This window comes from Peromyscus maniculatus, chromosome 2, assembly GCF_049852395.1.
Source record: "Peromyscus maniculatus bairdii isolate BWxNUB_F1_BW_parent chromosome 2, HU_Pman_BW_mat_3.1, whole genome shotgun sequence".
NCBI classification, from domain to species: domain Eukaryota; kingdom Metazoa; phylum Chordata; class Mammalia; order Rodentia; family Cricetidae; genus Peromyscus; species Peromyscus maniculatus.
This window is the reverse complement of record NC_134853.1, coordinates 13,075,938-13,087,603: the sequence shown is the minus strand read 5'-3', so window position 1 is coordinate 13,087,603 and position 11,666 is coordinate 13,075,938. Positions and strand designations below refer to the sequence as shown.

The following is an 11,666-nucleotide window of genomic DNA, read 5'->3' as shown; positions in this document are numbered from 1 at the left end:
CCAAATGATAGCTCCTGTATGGTATTATAAATTAAATATTGCATCTTTGAATATCTCAAAGCAATAATCTGATGTTAGCAGGAGAAAAATAACTGCAAAGTGAAATATTGGTTAACTAATATACTAATATATCTAAAATAGAAAAATGTGCTTGACTGTTAAAATGTTTCTTTTTTTGTTTGTTTGTTTGTTTGTTTGTTTTTTCAGGATAGGGTTTCTCTGTGTAGTTTTGTGCCTTTCCTGGAACTCACTAGGTAGCCCAGGCTGGCCTCGAACTCACAGATGTTCGCCTGGCTCTGCCTCCCGAGAGATGGGATTAAAGGTGTACACCACCACCTCCCGGCTAAAATGTTTCTTTATATATTCAGTAACATGATACTTGCCAGGTTACAACTAACTTCTGTCACTATGTATTTTTGGTCTCAGGGGCCCTCAGCTGATCAAAGTTCCACACTTGCTGAGATGACTCAAACTTTTAATACTGTCTGAATAGTCTGCATTGGTTCATCCCTGACTGGATTGGACAACTGTAATGTTTTCTCTATTTGAACCACAAGTAACAGGAGGAGAAGGAAGCATTCCAAGGAATCATTTTCACCATAGGCATAACCTACTCTTTATTAACAATGTCTTTTAACTCACAAACACTTATACTAAGCAGTGAAAATCCATCACTTTTCCTGGTAATTTGATGACATTATTATATATAAATACCCATGTGTAGCAGTCTCATTTTCCATTTTAAGTTAACCCATTGTGTGACTCATAATAGAACATTCTGAGATTGAAAACAAGCCAAACAGCCCAACAGAGTACAAGAAGAAGAAAAGAAGAAGGAGAAGAAGAGGAGGAGAAGAAGGAAGGAGAAGGTGAAGAAGAAGAGGAGGAGGAGGAAATATATTAGTGGCATATCAGAAGAACTGATAAAATTTGTGACCATGAGCCCATCTCACTTGATTTCTGAACCCATAAATATATGGTCTTTACATACAATATTAACTGGAGGAAATTAGCCTGTAACATACTACCTTGGCACCTTTGGCTTCTTTAAACAAACTATGGGACAGGGAAGTGGGTGTTACTTTGTTTTGGATTAAAGGGGGATGCTATTTGCAAAGCGTTCTCGAGGTGTAAGCATGCTATTGCTTTTCAGTTTACATGCTGTGATTCTTTTCGTGGTAATATACCATAGGATTAGGCATATTTATTTCATAGTCAATGTTGCTCAGAGATAAGTTCTGGTGTACTAGAATAGAAACAGTAGCGCCCCTATAGGCACTCAGCCTGAGTGCAGAGTTTGTCTTAGCTTTTCCATACACCTGGAATGATAATCTTCAAACACTGAGCTAATGTCTACAGCTGTAATCTCTCTCATCTTTAAACAAGTGTGCCAAAAACATTCCACTATTTCCCAAGATTTAGATAAAACACATAAATCATAAAATAACAAGTATGTCATAAAAAATTACTAGTGTAATTGCTTTTTGAAATGTTCAAATTAAAATACTCATCTAATAAGCTAAGTAGGTTGAAATACAAAAATGGAAATAAATAAGAATTCAAACAAGTGTTCAAAATACTTCTAGAGGTTGTATTTTCTGTTATTCTATATAAAGAATACAAAAAAAAAAAAAACCAGCCACTTTGATTTTGGCCAGAAAGAATACAATCACATTTATTAAAATAAATTTTAGAATTATTTAGTACACACATTTTTATACATGGACTATTTTCTTCATTTCTTCTTTTAGTATTCTTAAATGTAACAGATCTTGATGTTATGTAATTTCACATTCTGGTATTTTATTTTATATTACAATGAAAACAAATCATCTTTCAGTAGAATTTCTAAACCATCTCATGTCTAAAATTTTAATTATCTAAAAACTAAAAATTGGTCAAATGGTTCAGTGGGCTTGCTTGATAAGCTCAGACCTGAGTCTAAGTCCTTTGATCATGATCTTAGTGGTTAACATGATCTAGGATCAACAAAGAGATAAATTTTTTTCTATTATTCCAACCAGTGAAAATCCACCACTTTTCCTGGTAATTTGATGACATTGTTATATAAAAATATCCCTGTGTAGCAGTCTTACCTTCCATTTTAAGGTATCCATCCCATTGAGTGTCTCACAGAACATTTTGTGTTTGATAGGGAGGGTGAGGGATTTTCTTGATCAGGTTATTAGACTGGAGAAACCCATCTTAAATGTGGCAGCTCAGATAAAAGAAGGGACAAGGAAATAGCTTTTCTTTTTGCCTCATTGCCTTTGAGTCTTGGTGCAGAATTTATTTACTCTGTTGCTGCAGATCTGCTGTTGCTCTATTCTTTCTCTCATAATAGAACCCAGGCTTTTTGGACTTTCACCATGAAGTGAAAAACAGCCGCTCTCCAAGAATCTTCCAGACCTTCAGTGCCAGATTAATAGTAGTGGGTGAAACAGACATTGTTGGAATACCTAGATACTATCACATAAACCAATCTAATAAACCTGCTTGTGATACACACACACACACACACACACACACACACACACACACACTCATTCATTCATTCTATCAGTTCTGCCTTCTAGCCAAAAGAGATTACAAGAATCCTCTTAAACACTGTGGATAGTAAAATATGTCATAGGTCACACTGAGGAGACAGCGAAAGGACGATTCTTGGGTTTGCTGGCCTGTCATTATTTCGCCAAGAGAGTGAGCTCCAGGTTCCCTGAAAGACTTTGAAAAAACTAAGGTAGAAAGCAATAGAAGACAACACTTGAGATTGACTTCCATGTGCATGCATAGGACAAGAGAAGGACACACATACAGGAAACACAGGCTTCACACACAAAATACACACACACACACTCCTATGAAGAAATTACTACTTTGGAGGTAAAATCTGTTACTTATGCAGCCTTATATTCAACTCACTATCAAACTATGACTGGTTTTGTTTGTCTGCTAGTTTATCTCAGATATGCTAAAGTCAAAATACCATAATTTGCTCAAGATTGAGAGTGGAAAGCTTATCTTCTTTATCCAATGTTTGTTTTAATTTCAAAGAAACTTGTATCAGTCATTAAAATCATAGTCAAAGGGGTTGATTTTTATTCAGTATTCCTGTATTTTAATCTTATTTATATTCCAATACCAAATTAAGGCATGTCATAATGAGTCCCTATTATATATTTTCTTCTTTATACTAAGTGTTTAAATTACTGCCCAATTTATTCTAAGTGTTCATACTGTTAAAAGACACCTGTTTTCTCTTAGTTTAATAATTATAAGGATGAGCCCCAGAATCACCAACTTTTTAAATAGTTCTTTGGAAAAGCGTGTAAAAAGTAGTGATTTATAAAAACATTCTGAGCTTTTTGTCACACACGGATGGAAGATAAAAGAAGTTATGATGGCAATTATGCAAATGAACATAGAAAATGAGGTTGCTACTTTACTTGTTTCAGAAATCATTTCAAAGTCAGGAGGCAAACAAAGGAATCAGAGACAAGCTACTGTAGACACAGCTCTGCCAGGATGAATGGTTCCTCATCACTCGATTATCACATAGATAACGCATATCTTTACTGCTTAAAATTGTTCCCGATTTATGTATTTTTCCTCTGTATTGCATTCTCAGTCAATTAAAATGTGAGCCTCTCAAGAATTTCTAAATCTGTGTGAGATTTAGCCCAAGTGGCAGAGAGCCTGTCTTAATTCCATTCTTAACAGTATACACACATGCACACACAAAAAGATTAATGGGTATCAGAGTAGACCTTTGGGATTCCAAGCTTAAACGTGTACACAAATAATAATATAAATAGTTATCAGATATTCAGATAGGTTTCCTTTAAGTTATCCTGTAAAATAAAATAAATAATTCAAACCAATATTAAAAAGTTACTAAATTAATACACAAATATTAGAAAAGGTTTTAAAGCATTCTCTCATATAATGAGAGAGTAACTTACCAATTTTATAATAATCAAATAATTGGTTAAGAAAAATAAAGATAACTGAAAATAAAGTAAAAACCTGACACTGTAATTTTTATTAAAGTTTTCTTCCTATAGTATTTTCCAGTTCATCAATGGCCATTTTGATGAAATTAATTTTAGTTTAATTAAGTGCCATACACTTGAGAATTCTGAAAATTAAATATATAAGGCAAAGAGAAAAAAATATTGCTTGTATTTTAGGCTTATATATGGAAGAAGAATCAAGATCAAAATCTAAATTCATTTGGAACATAGTAAGTCTAGGGAAAGAAAGTGTATTTTTTTTCCCAGTCCACTGTTAATAGTTTCAATGCTGCTAATATGCATTAAGGTCTATTTTAAATGTGGCAGTGAGTTATGTGCTTTGAATTCTTTGAAAAATAAAAAAAAAAGGTATTTTGTCTTCATAAGTCTTACATTTTCAACCAAACAAATAATGAAAGTTATCATCTCAGGGGTCAGAATTAAACACTCCAAATATTCAAACATGTAATCAATAGTCAAATTAAAGAGGAGCCTTCTAAAATACAATGTCAATAATGTCATAATAAAAGTTGGCTAAATATTTCCCTGCAGGTAGATAGGAAAGGAGTGAGTAAATTATTTTGTTTAGGGTACCACTGTAACAAAGTCCACAGCTTGCATCTTTCTTGCTCTGGAATAATTTGAATAAAGGAAGAACAAAAAGGAATGGAGTACAGGGAGGAGTATTGAAGGACAGCTGTAAGAAAGTGCAAATACGCCGGGCGGTGGTGTCGCACGCCTTTAATCCCAGCACTCGGGAGGCAGAGGCAGGCGGATCTCTGTGAGTTCAAGGCCACCCTGGGCAACAGAGTGAGTTCCAGGAAAGGTGCAAAGCTACATAGAGAAACCCTGTCTCAAACAAACAAACAAAAAAAGTACACAATTCCAACATGAGTCTTCATGGGACCCTTGTTGGATAATGAATGAAACCAGGTCTTGGTCTGTTCCATTAGGTCTCAATGAAAATTATAAAGCTTATTCAATGGTTTGCAGAAACTAGGGTTTTCCTGGAAGAATATCACTTTGTATGTTAACTGATTCATATTTACTGATTAGATCTTAGACAAGTGAAAATCCTGTAGGGCATAATTGTAACTATTTTAAATTCTGAGGCCTAGTTTACCCATTTATGTACTCAGCACTTCATCTCCAACCAAAAATTTTTAAAAACATGCAATATTATTACATCTTTGTTTCGATCTTCAGTTTTAGTTTTATTACAGAGCTGACCTTCAATTATTTCTATATAACTTCCATATATATATCTGGAGCTCATTACCTATTGTCAGATGCCTGGCTCACACTTAATGCAGGGGGGAAGAGCTTGGTCCTACCTCAACTGAATGTACCAGGCTTTGCTGACTCCCCATAGGAGGCCTTACCTTTTTCGGGGGGTGGGTCTGGGGAGAAGCAGGAGGAGGGATGAGAAGGTGATCTGTGGTTGGTATGTAAAATGAATAAAACTAAAATTTTTTAATTAAAAAATAAATAAGACTATAAGTACAAAGTGGCTTTTTTGTTTGTTTTTTGATGGTCACATTAAGGAAAGGTAGATAATACATTACAGTAAAATAAACATAGAAAGTTGCAATACTTGGAGCAGAAAGGGAAGAACATGAAAATATGGGAAAACAAAGGGATGAAGGAAGGGGTAACCCAAACAAAAGATGTATGGAAAACCATACAGACACATACTATCTCACAACTCAGTTAAAAACAATAATGGAAGAATGGTATCATATATAAAGACATGAATAAAACAGGGGCACATTAGGGATTAAAGGATTAGGCAGGGATGGGGGATGGATAGAGGCGTGAGTAATTAGTGTGTTTGCCAATCTAAATCTATATACCTTCTATAACCCTACTAGTTGAGAAGCTAATTTTGAAATGCAACCTTAAAAATAAAACGACAGAGTTTAAGCTGAAATACATGATACTGGTAGACAAAGTTATAATCAGAATACATGAGTTACTGGTAAAAATAGCTGTGCAAGGTATAGGATACCTCCCTGAGAGTTTATTATGTAGGTACCAGAGTTTAAAGAAAAGCACCCCAAGCTATTGCCTTGATTATCATCCATAACTACATGGTAAGGCCCTATTGCTGAAGATAACACACACTGGCTATAGCATATACAGAAACCAATATGAAACCACCTAGAAAATTCTTCCCTGATAGCTAGCTTTTATAATGCTAGAAGGTGCTCTCCAGGATGCTGAAGGAGAAAGGATATGATTTTCTAATTGAATCTTAGGCCTGTCCCAAAAGGAAGAAATCTGATGCCTGGTATTCAATCCAGAAAAATCTTATGGTTGGCAAGTTCATAGGCCAAGGGTGGAACCCGATATTGCTTTGTTGACTAGTCATACTGTCAAACAGGTTCCTAGATATTTATTTATATTTATACCCATAAATATACATTACTTTCAACCTTGGTCAGACAAGCTTCTTTGTGCTCTGCACATCAGTCAACAGAAAGACACATAACTACTCAAAGTGCAGAATCAGTATATCAATTCCTTCCCCCTCAGGGCTCAGAGCACATGACAGAAGAGGATACAGAAAGAGTAGAGAACTGGAGGATGGGCAGGAGTGCTCTGAAATGGTGCCTTCTGAAATACGACATCACGATCGCACTCATGAACTCATTGCAGCTGTGGCTCCCTGTACATTATCAAGCCAGCAAAGATGGAATAGATCATCTCCAAGTGGCATTCCTTACTGAGGAGCTGTTGACAACTGATGGTTTGTGGAGATGTGAGAGTAATTCCTCTTTGAAGATTTGCCTCTTGGTAGCTTTCCCATGTGCCAGTGGATAAATCTGTACTCATACACACATAGACCCCACTAAGTGGACTTAGTGGATTGGTTTTAAAGGCATGAGTTTGGGAGGGAGGCCTATTGAGAGAGGCATGGGAGGATGTAAAGCATGAAATGGGGGCAAGCATGATAGTATTTCATTGAACACACATACATGAAGTGCTCAAGAATAAAGCTAAAAAAAAACAGTCAAAACTAAATGCAAGTTTTGCAGGGGACATGGAAAACACAACAACGCACAGAAGACCCTGGTGTTTAATAGTTTTCTCATGATAAAGAGACACAAATATTCCCCGGAACCAGCTGCTATTTACTCTTTATGAATTGTAAAGTTGATGCCACTCTTCCCAAGCTGTGCCTCCTCTGTGAATACTTTCTATTAGAACCTGAGGTAAGCAAATCCAGCCTAAAGACTTTAATCAACATTCTTGAGCTGGAATGGATAAAGCTGGTCTCACCAGCATTTATTATAGACTTTGTTTTAATAGGACTTGTTTTTGCTTGGAAGAAATAAATGTACCTGTGTCTATTGGGTGACTGGATTCAAGATTTGAAGTGCTTGCTCATTTTAGCCAAGAAAATGCTTTATTTGGGTTCAAAAGAATATAGCAATAAGTTAATCAGAGCTTGGCACCAATTTCCAGGGGGTTTGCTCATTCAGAATACAGGGAAGGGCATTTTCTTGCCTACTGCAGCTACATCTGAGATTTAACACAGTGGCGGGAGATTGGAGGTTTCCAATGCTCAGGACTTGCCCAGTGTGTCTCATTTGACTTCTGTTGCCTGCAAGATGTAGCACTCTCAGCTCTAGGAGCACATCTGCCTGCTTGCATCCATGTTCCTCATTATAATAATGGACTGAACTTCTGAAACTGTAAGAAAGTCACTCCAATTAAATGTTTTCCTTATAAGAGTGGCCATAGTCATGGTGTCTCTTCACAGCCAAAAAAAAAAAAAAAAAACCCTAACTAAGACACATGGGTTCTGACACTCTCCTTGGCTCTGGAGGTACTGCATACATATGATGCACAGACACACATGTTGGTAAAATACTCATATATAAACACAAAAATTTTAAAATTAAGAAGATTCATGTAAAGGTAGAACTATTCTGTTGTGCTTGAAGTTATTATTTACTCTCAATTTCTTAATTGTTGTTGCTACTGTTAAATAGCAAGAACACAATATTTCCAAATTATTCCATCTCTTTTTAATAGCACGTGGTAGAAAAATTAAGTGGATTATAAGCATCTATTTTGTATTTGTATAATGGTATGTGGACTCTATAAAGGAGGAAAAATTTTTTACTCATTATTGCCTTGCGATATTCATGTCTGCCACCACCGTTATAAGAATGAATTAACACGTAAAGCATTTGAATTTATGAGATAAACATCCCTGTGCAAGAAGAGGCATTGTGAAAAATAAGACCTCAAGATTCTAGGTTTGATGAACTATGTAAACATAGAGAAGACTGACTAGGGAAAGGAGGCAGGAGCTATTGATAGCAAAGTATCAGATATTAACAACTGTTCACATCCTTCTGTGTCCTTTTATCTTCAGGGGTAAGGATTCCTGCTTCTGGGAATAAAGAGGGTACTTCTGAAAAGAAAGTGTCACAACATTCTTTTGTCTTGTTTTGTTTTGTTTTGTTTTTCGAGACAGGGTTTCTCTGTGTAGCTTTGTGCCTTTCCTGGAACTCACTTGGTAGCCCAAGCTGGCCTTGAACTCACAGAGATCTGCCTGCCTCTGCCTCCCAAGTGCTGGGATTAAAGGCGTGTGCCACCGCCGCCCAGCTTCACAGCATTCTTGAAGAAACACAGCGGGAAGGTGAGAATGACTTTCCTGCTTCTGCTACTTTCTCAGGTGCCAAGGTGATATAGCTGAGGCTAGAAGATCAGGGAATCTCAATGGTAAGTCAGGGGCAAGGCACATATGGGCAACTGAGTTTGATCTCCAGCATGATGAAAAATGGACATATTTTGGAGTATCACATCAGAACAAAATATAGCAAATAACACATGAGGAAGTTGTATGACCAGGCAATATTTTAAATATATGTGGGTATTTTCGTGTGTATACACATATGTGTGTGTGTGTGTGTGTGTGTGTGTGTGTGTGTGTGTGTTTTCCTATTGTTTACATGAAATTGGATAACAATTAGATTGGTGACTATGATAGTGATGATGATGATTTTAAAACTACAGTGTCTTTAAATAAAAATAGAACTGCAAAACCATCAGGATGATAGATGAAAGAAAATACCAGAGAATTTTTTAAAAACAGAGATTTTAAAACTTCTGTGTTCAGTATTATATAAAAATATATGTGTTCTGGCATTAAATAAAATGATAGTGAAAAAGAAGATACTATGCAGTTGCAGAGCCTTTGGTTTCCATGAACTCCCAGCAGCTAACCTGTGAAGCAGCAGGCTCCACACATGTCAATCTCTCAGGAAAGTGTGGTCTGTTGGTCAAGTGTGAATTCTGAGCAATGGCTGCCATATGGAAACAATAAAGTGTCAAAGAGGAATCAGAGACAAGTGCTTCTGTTCAGGAAGATCTCAGTGGAGGCCAAAGGGTGTAATCGTAGGGCTTCCTAATTTATCTTGTCATAACAGCAACCTTAGATCTTGATGCTGAATCAGAGCACTAAGCATCACTTGAAGAAAGTAAGTGTTTAGCCGTGGATCACAGGGCAGGTCTGCTTTGATGCTCAGGGTTTGCGGACTGGTGAATTGGAAGCTTGAAGTTTCTACATTGAAGGAAACAACTTTGATATAAGCCTTGGGGCTGAAATATCAAGAAAAGACTTCTAAGAATCAATTGATGATAAAAGCTCTATCCTGTTTTAACTTACTTTTGTGTGTGTGAAAAGAATAGTACCAATTATTCTGTTTGCTAAGCTGGTTGCTTGTTCCTGTGGGAGAATGCCCATACTCTATCGTAAAAGGATGCTAACCTATAGAGACACATTGAGTGAAGCCATTAATCTGGGGGAAATATCAATAACCTTAGAACCTTCTGAAAGATGTCTAATTAAATTGTCGTGAATAGAATGAAAGCGCAAATGTTCTGTTGCTTTACTCAGAGAATAAACAAATGAGGGAAGAAAAGGATCTCCTAATTAGTAGGTCTGAACTACTTACTGCAAAGTTTTCAGTCAATGAAAATATCCAAAATAAAGAGTACTGGGCTTCGAGTTTAGGAAAATTATAATTAAGAGGTTTTGAGAGAATTTTTTTATGATTAAAACAAGTAAAAGATCAAATGTCAGCAAACTGAATGACTATAAAAACATTTACTCATGCACATATTCTTCACCATCATGCCCTCAAAATCCATGGACTTTAAATTATGACTATTTTATATATTTAATATTCTGGAAAATTATGTGTCCAACAATTTGCACTTTAATAATGCTGTTGTATTAGCCAATACATTTAAATATACATATATATTTAGAGAGAGAGAGTTGTGAAAGCCCTGTCACATCTGCCCTTATTATCTTGGTTTGTTAAACAAAGATTTTTTTTTAAATGGGTCCTAATGAGTCCCTTCCACATTGGAACTATGAGAGAATGAATACAAAATATCAAAATGGCATTCATAAATAAATGTCTAAACTTTTGCAGTTTAATAACATACTGAAATTATTCATGTTTGTAAGAAATTTCTTAAATGTCTATACATGTCAACTTGCCATGAAAATATAACAGTGACTGAAAACTCTTTAAAATCTGAGAACACACAAATTATATACATGGCTGCAATAAGTGCCTCCTGGTTAGAGGCCATATTAAAAATGATCAGTAATAAAAATTATGTATGAGAAGTTGTTGAAACCTAGTGCAGATGAACATTTAGAGGTCTTGTTTTTCTTCTATATAGACCATTGAAGTAGCCCAACCACTCCCTCAAGGACCTCCAACTGCCAGTTTGACCCACAGAGCACTCTAACTGCCCTAACTGCTGCACCCAGCCCCACACACTACAGAATGAAAAGCCTGATCTTTGGACTTGAAATCCCACCAATCTTCACCCTGGAAAGCATCACCCTGAAAAGTTCCCCTTCCTCCCATCCCCTAGTAACTCTATATAAGTCCTGCCTTCTGCTCAGTTCTCTACTGTTTCCAGCCTGAGCAGAGTCAGTCACACTCCTGGTTCTTTTTGTCTTCCAATAAATTTCTTGTATTGAGGTTTGTTATGTGGTGTGACTTTGTGATATTCCTTGGCTCTTGAATGCCAAGATACCTTTCCATTTCCATCCAAGCTGTAACACTGACATTTGGTGATGAAACCCAGGATAGGTTCTCCTTGTGCCCGAGTTTTCCCTAAGCTTCACTGCGACCCTGTCCTCATCTCTAGTCCACCCTCAACAGACTCACCTCTAGCTCACTCATTGCTCAGTACCTCATCCACAAGCAGCAATTAGATAATTTTCCCCTTTGGTCAGTGTCAATATTTCCCTGAGTCTGAAGAAGTGACCACTGAGTGTCCAATACCCTCTGGTACTTTTGGAGGCTGACATACCCTCAGCCACTGTCTCTAAGGCTACAGCTGGCCCTCTTCACTTGATCCCATACCCTAACCCTTGGAGCTGCAATCTTTCAGTTTCCTTAGGCCAAACAAGGCTATTGTACCTCTTCCCGCCCTCTTCTCCCATCTTCCCTTCAGAGTTGTGGGTACTGGAGCAGAGCAGAGCAGAAAAACACTTTCACTGGGTACCCTCCCTTTTTGAAGGATTAGAGTTAATACACTTGCATTAGGGAAACCTTTCCCTGAAAAGGGCTGTAATACTTCTGTTTTAAAATCACCATACAACATAAG

The 11,666-nt window shown here is 36.7% G+C and overlaps 1 long non-coding RNA gene across 1 annotated transcript; it reads left to right on the top strand.

Moving 5' to 3' along the window:
- Positions 1-802: 802 nt before the first annotated feature.
- On the top strand, positions 803-10,994 carry LOC143271633 (uncharacterized). Its single transcript, XR_013048835.1, has 3 exons — positions 803-869; positions 8,704-8,750; positions 10,728-10,994. It is a non-coding gene; the product is annotated as an uncharacterized LOC143271633 (long non-coding RNA).
- The last annotated feature ends 672 nt before the right edge of the window (positions 10,995-11,666 follow it).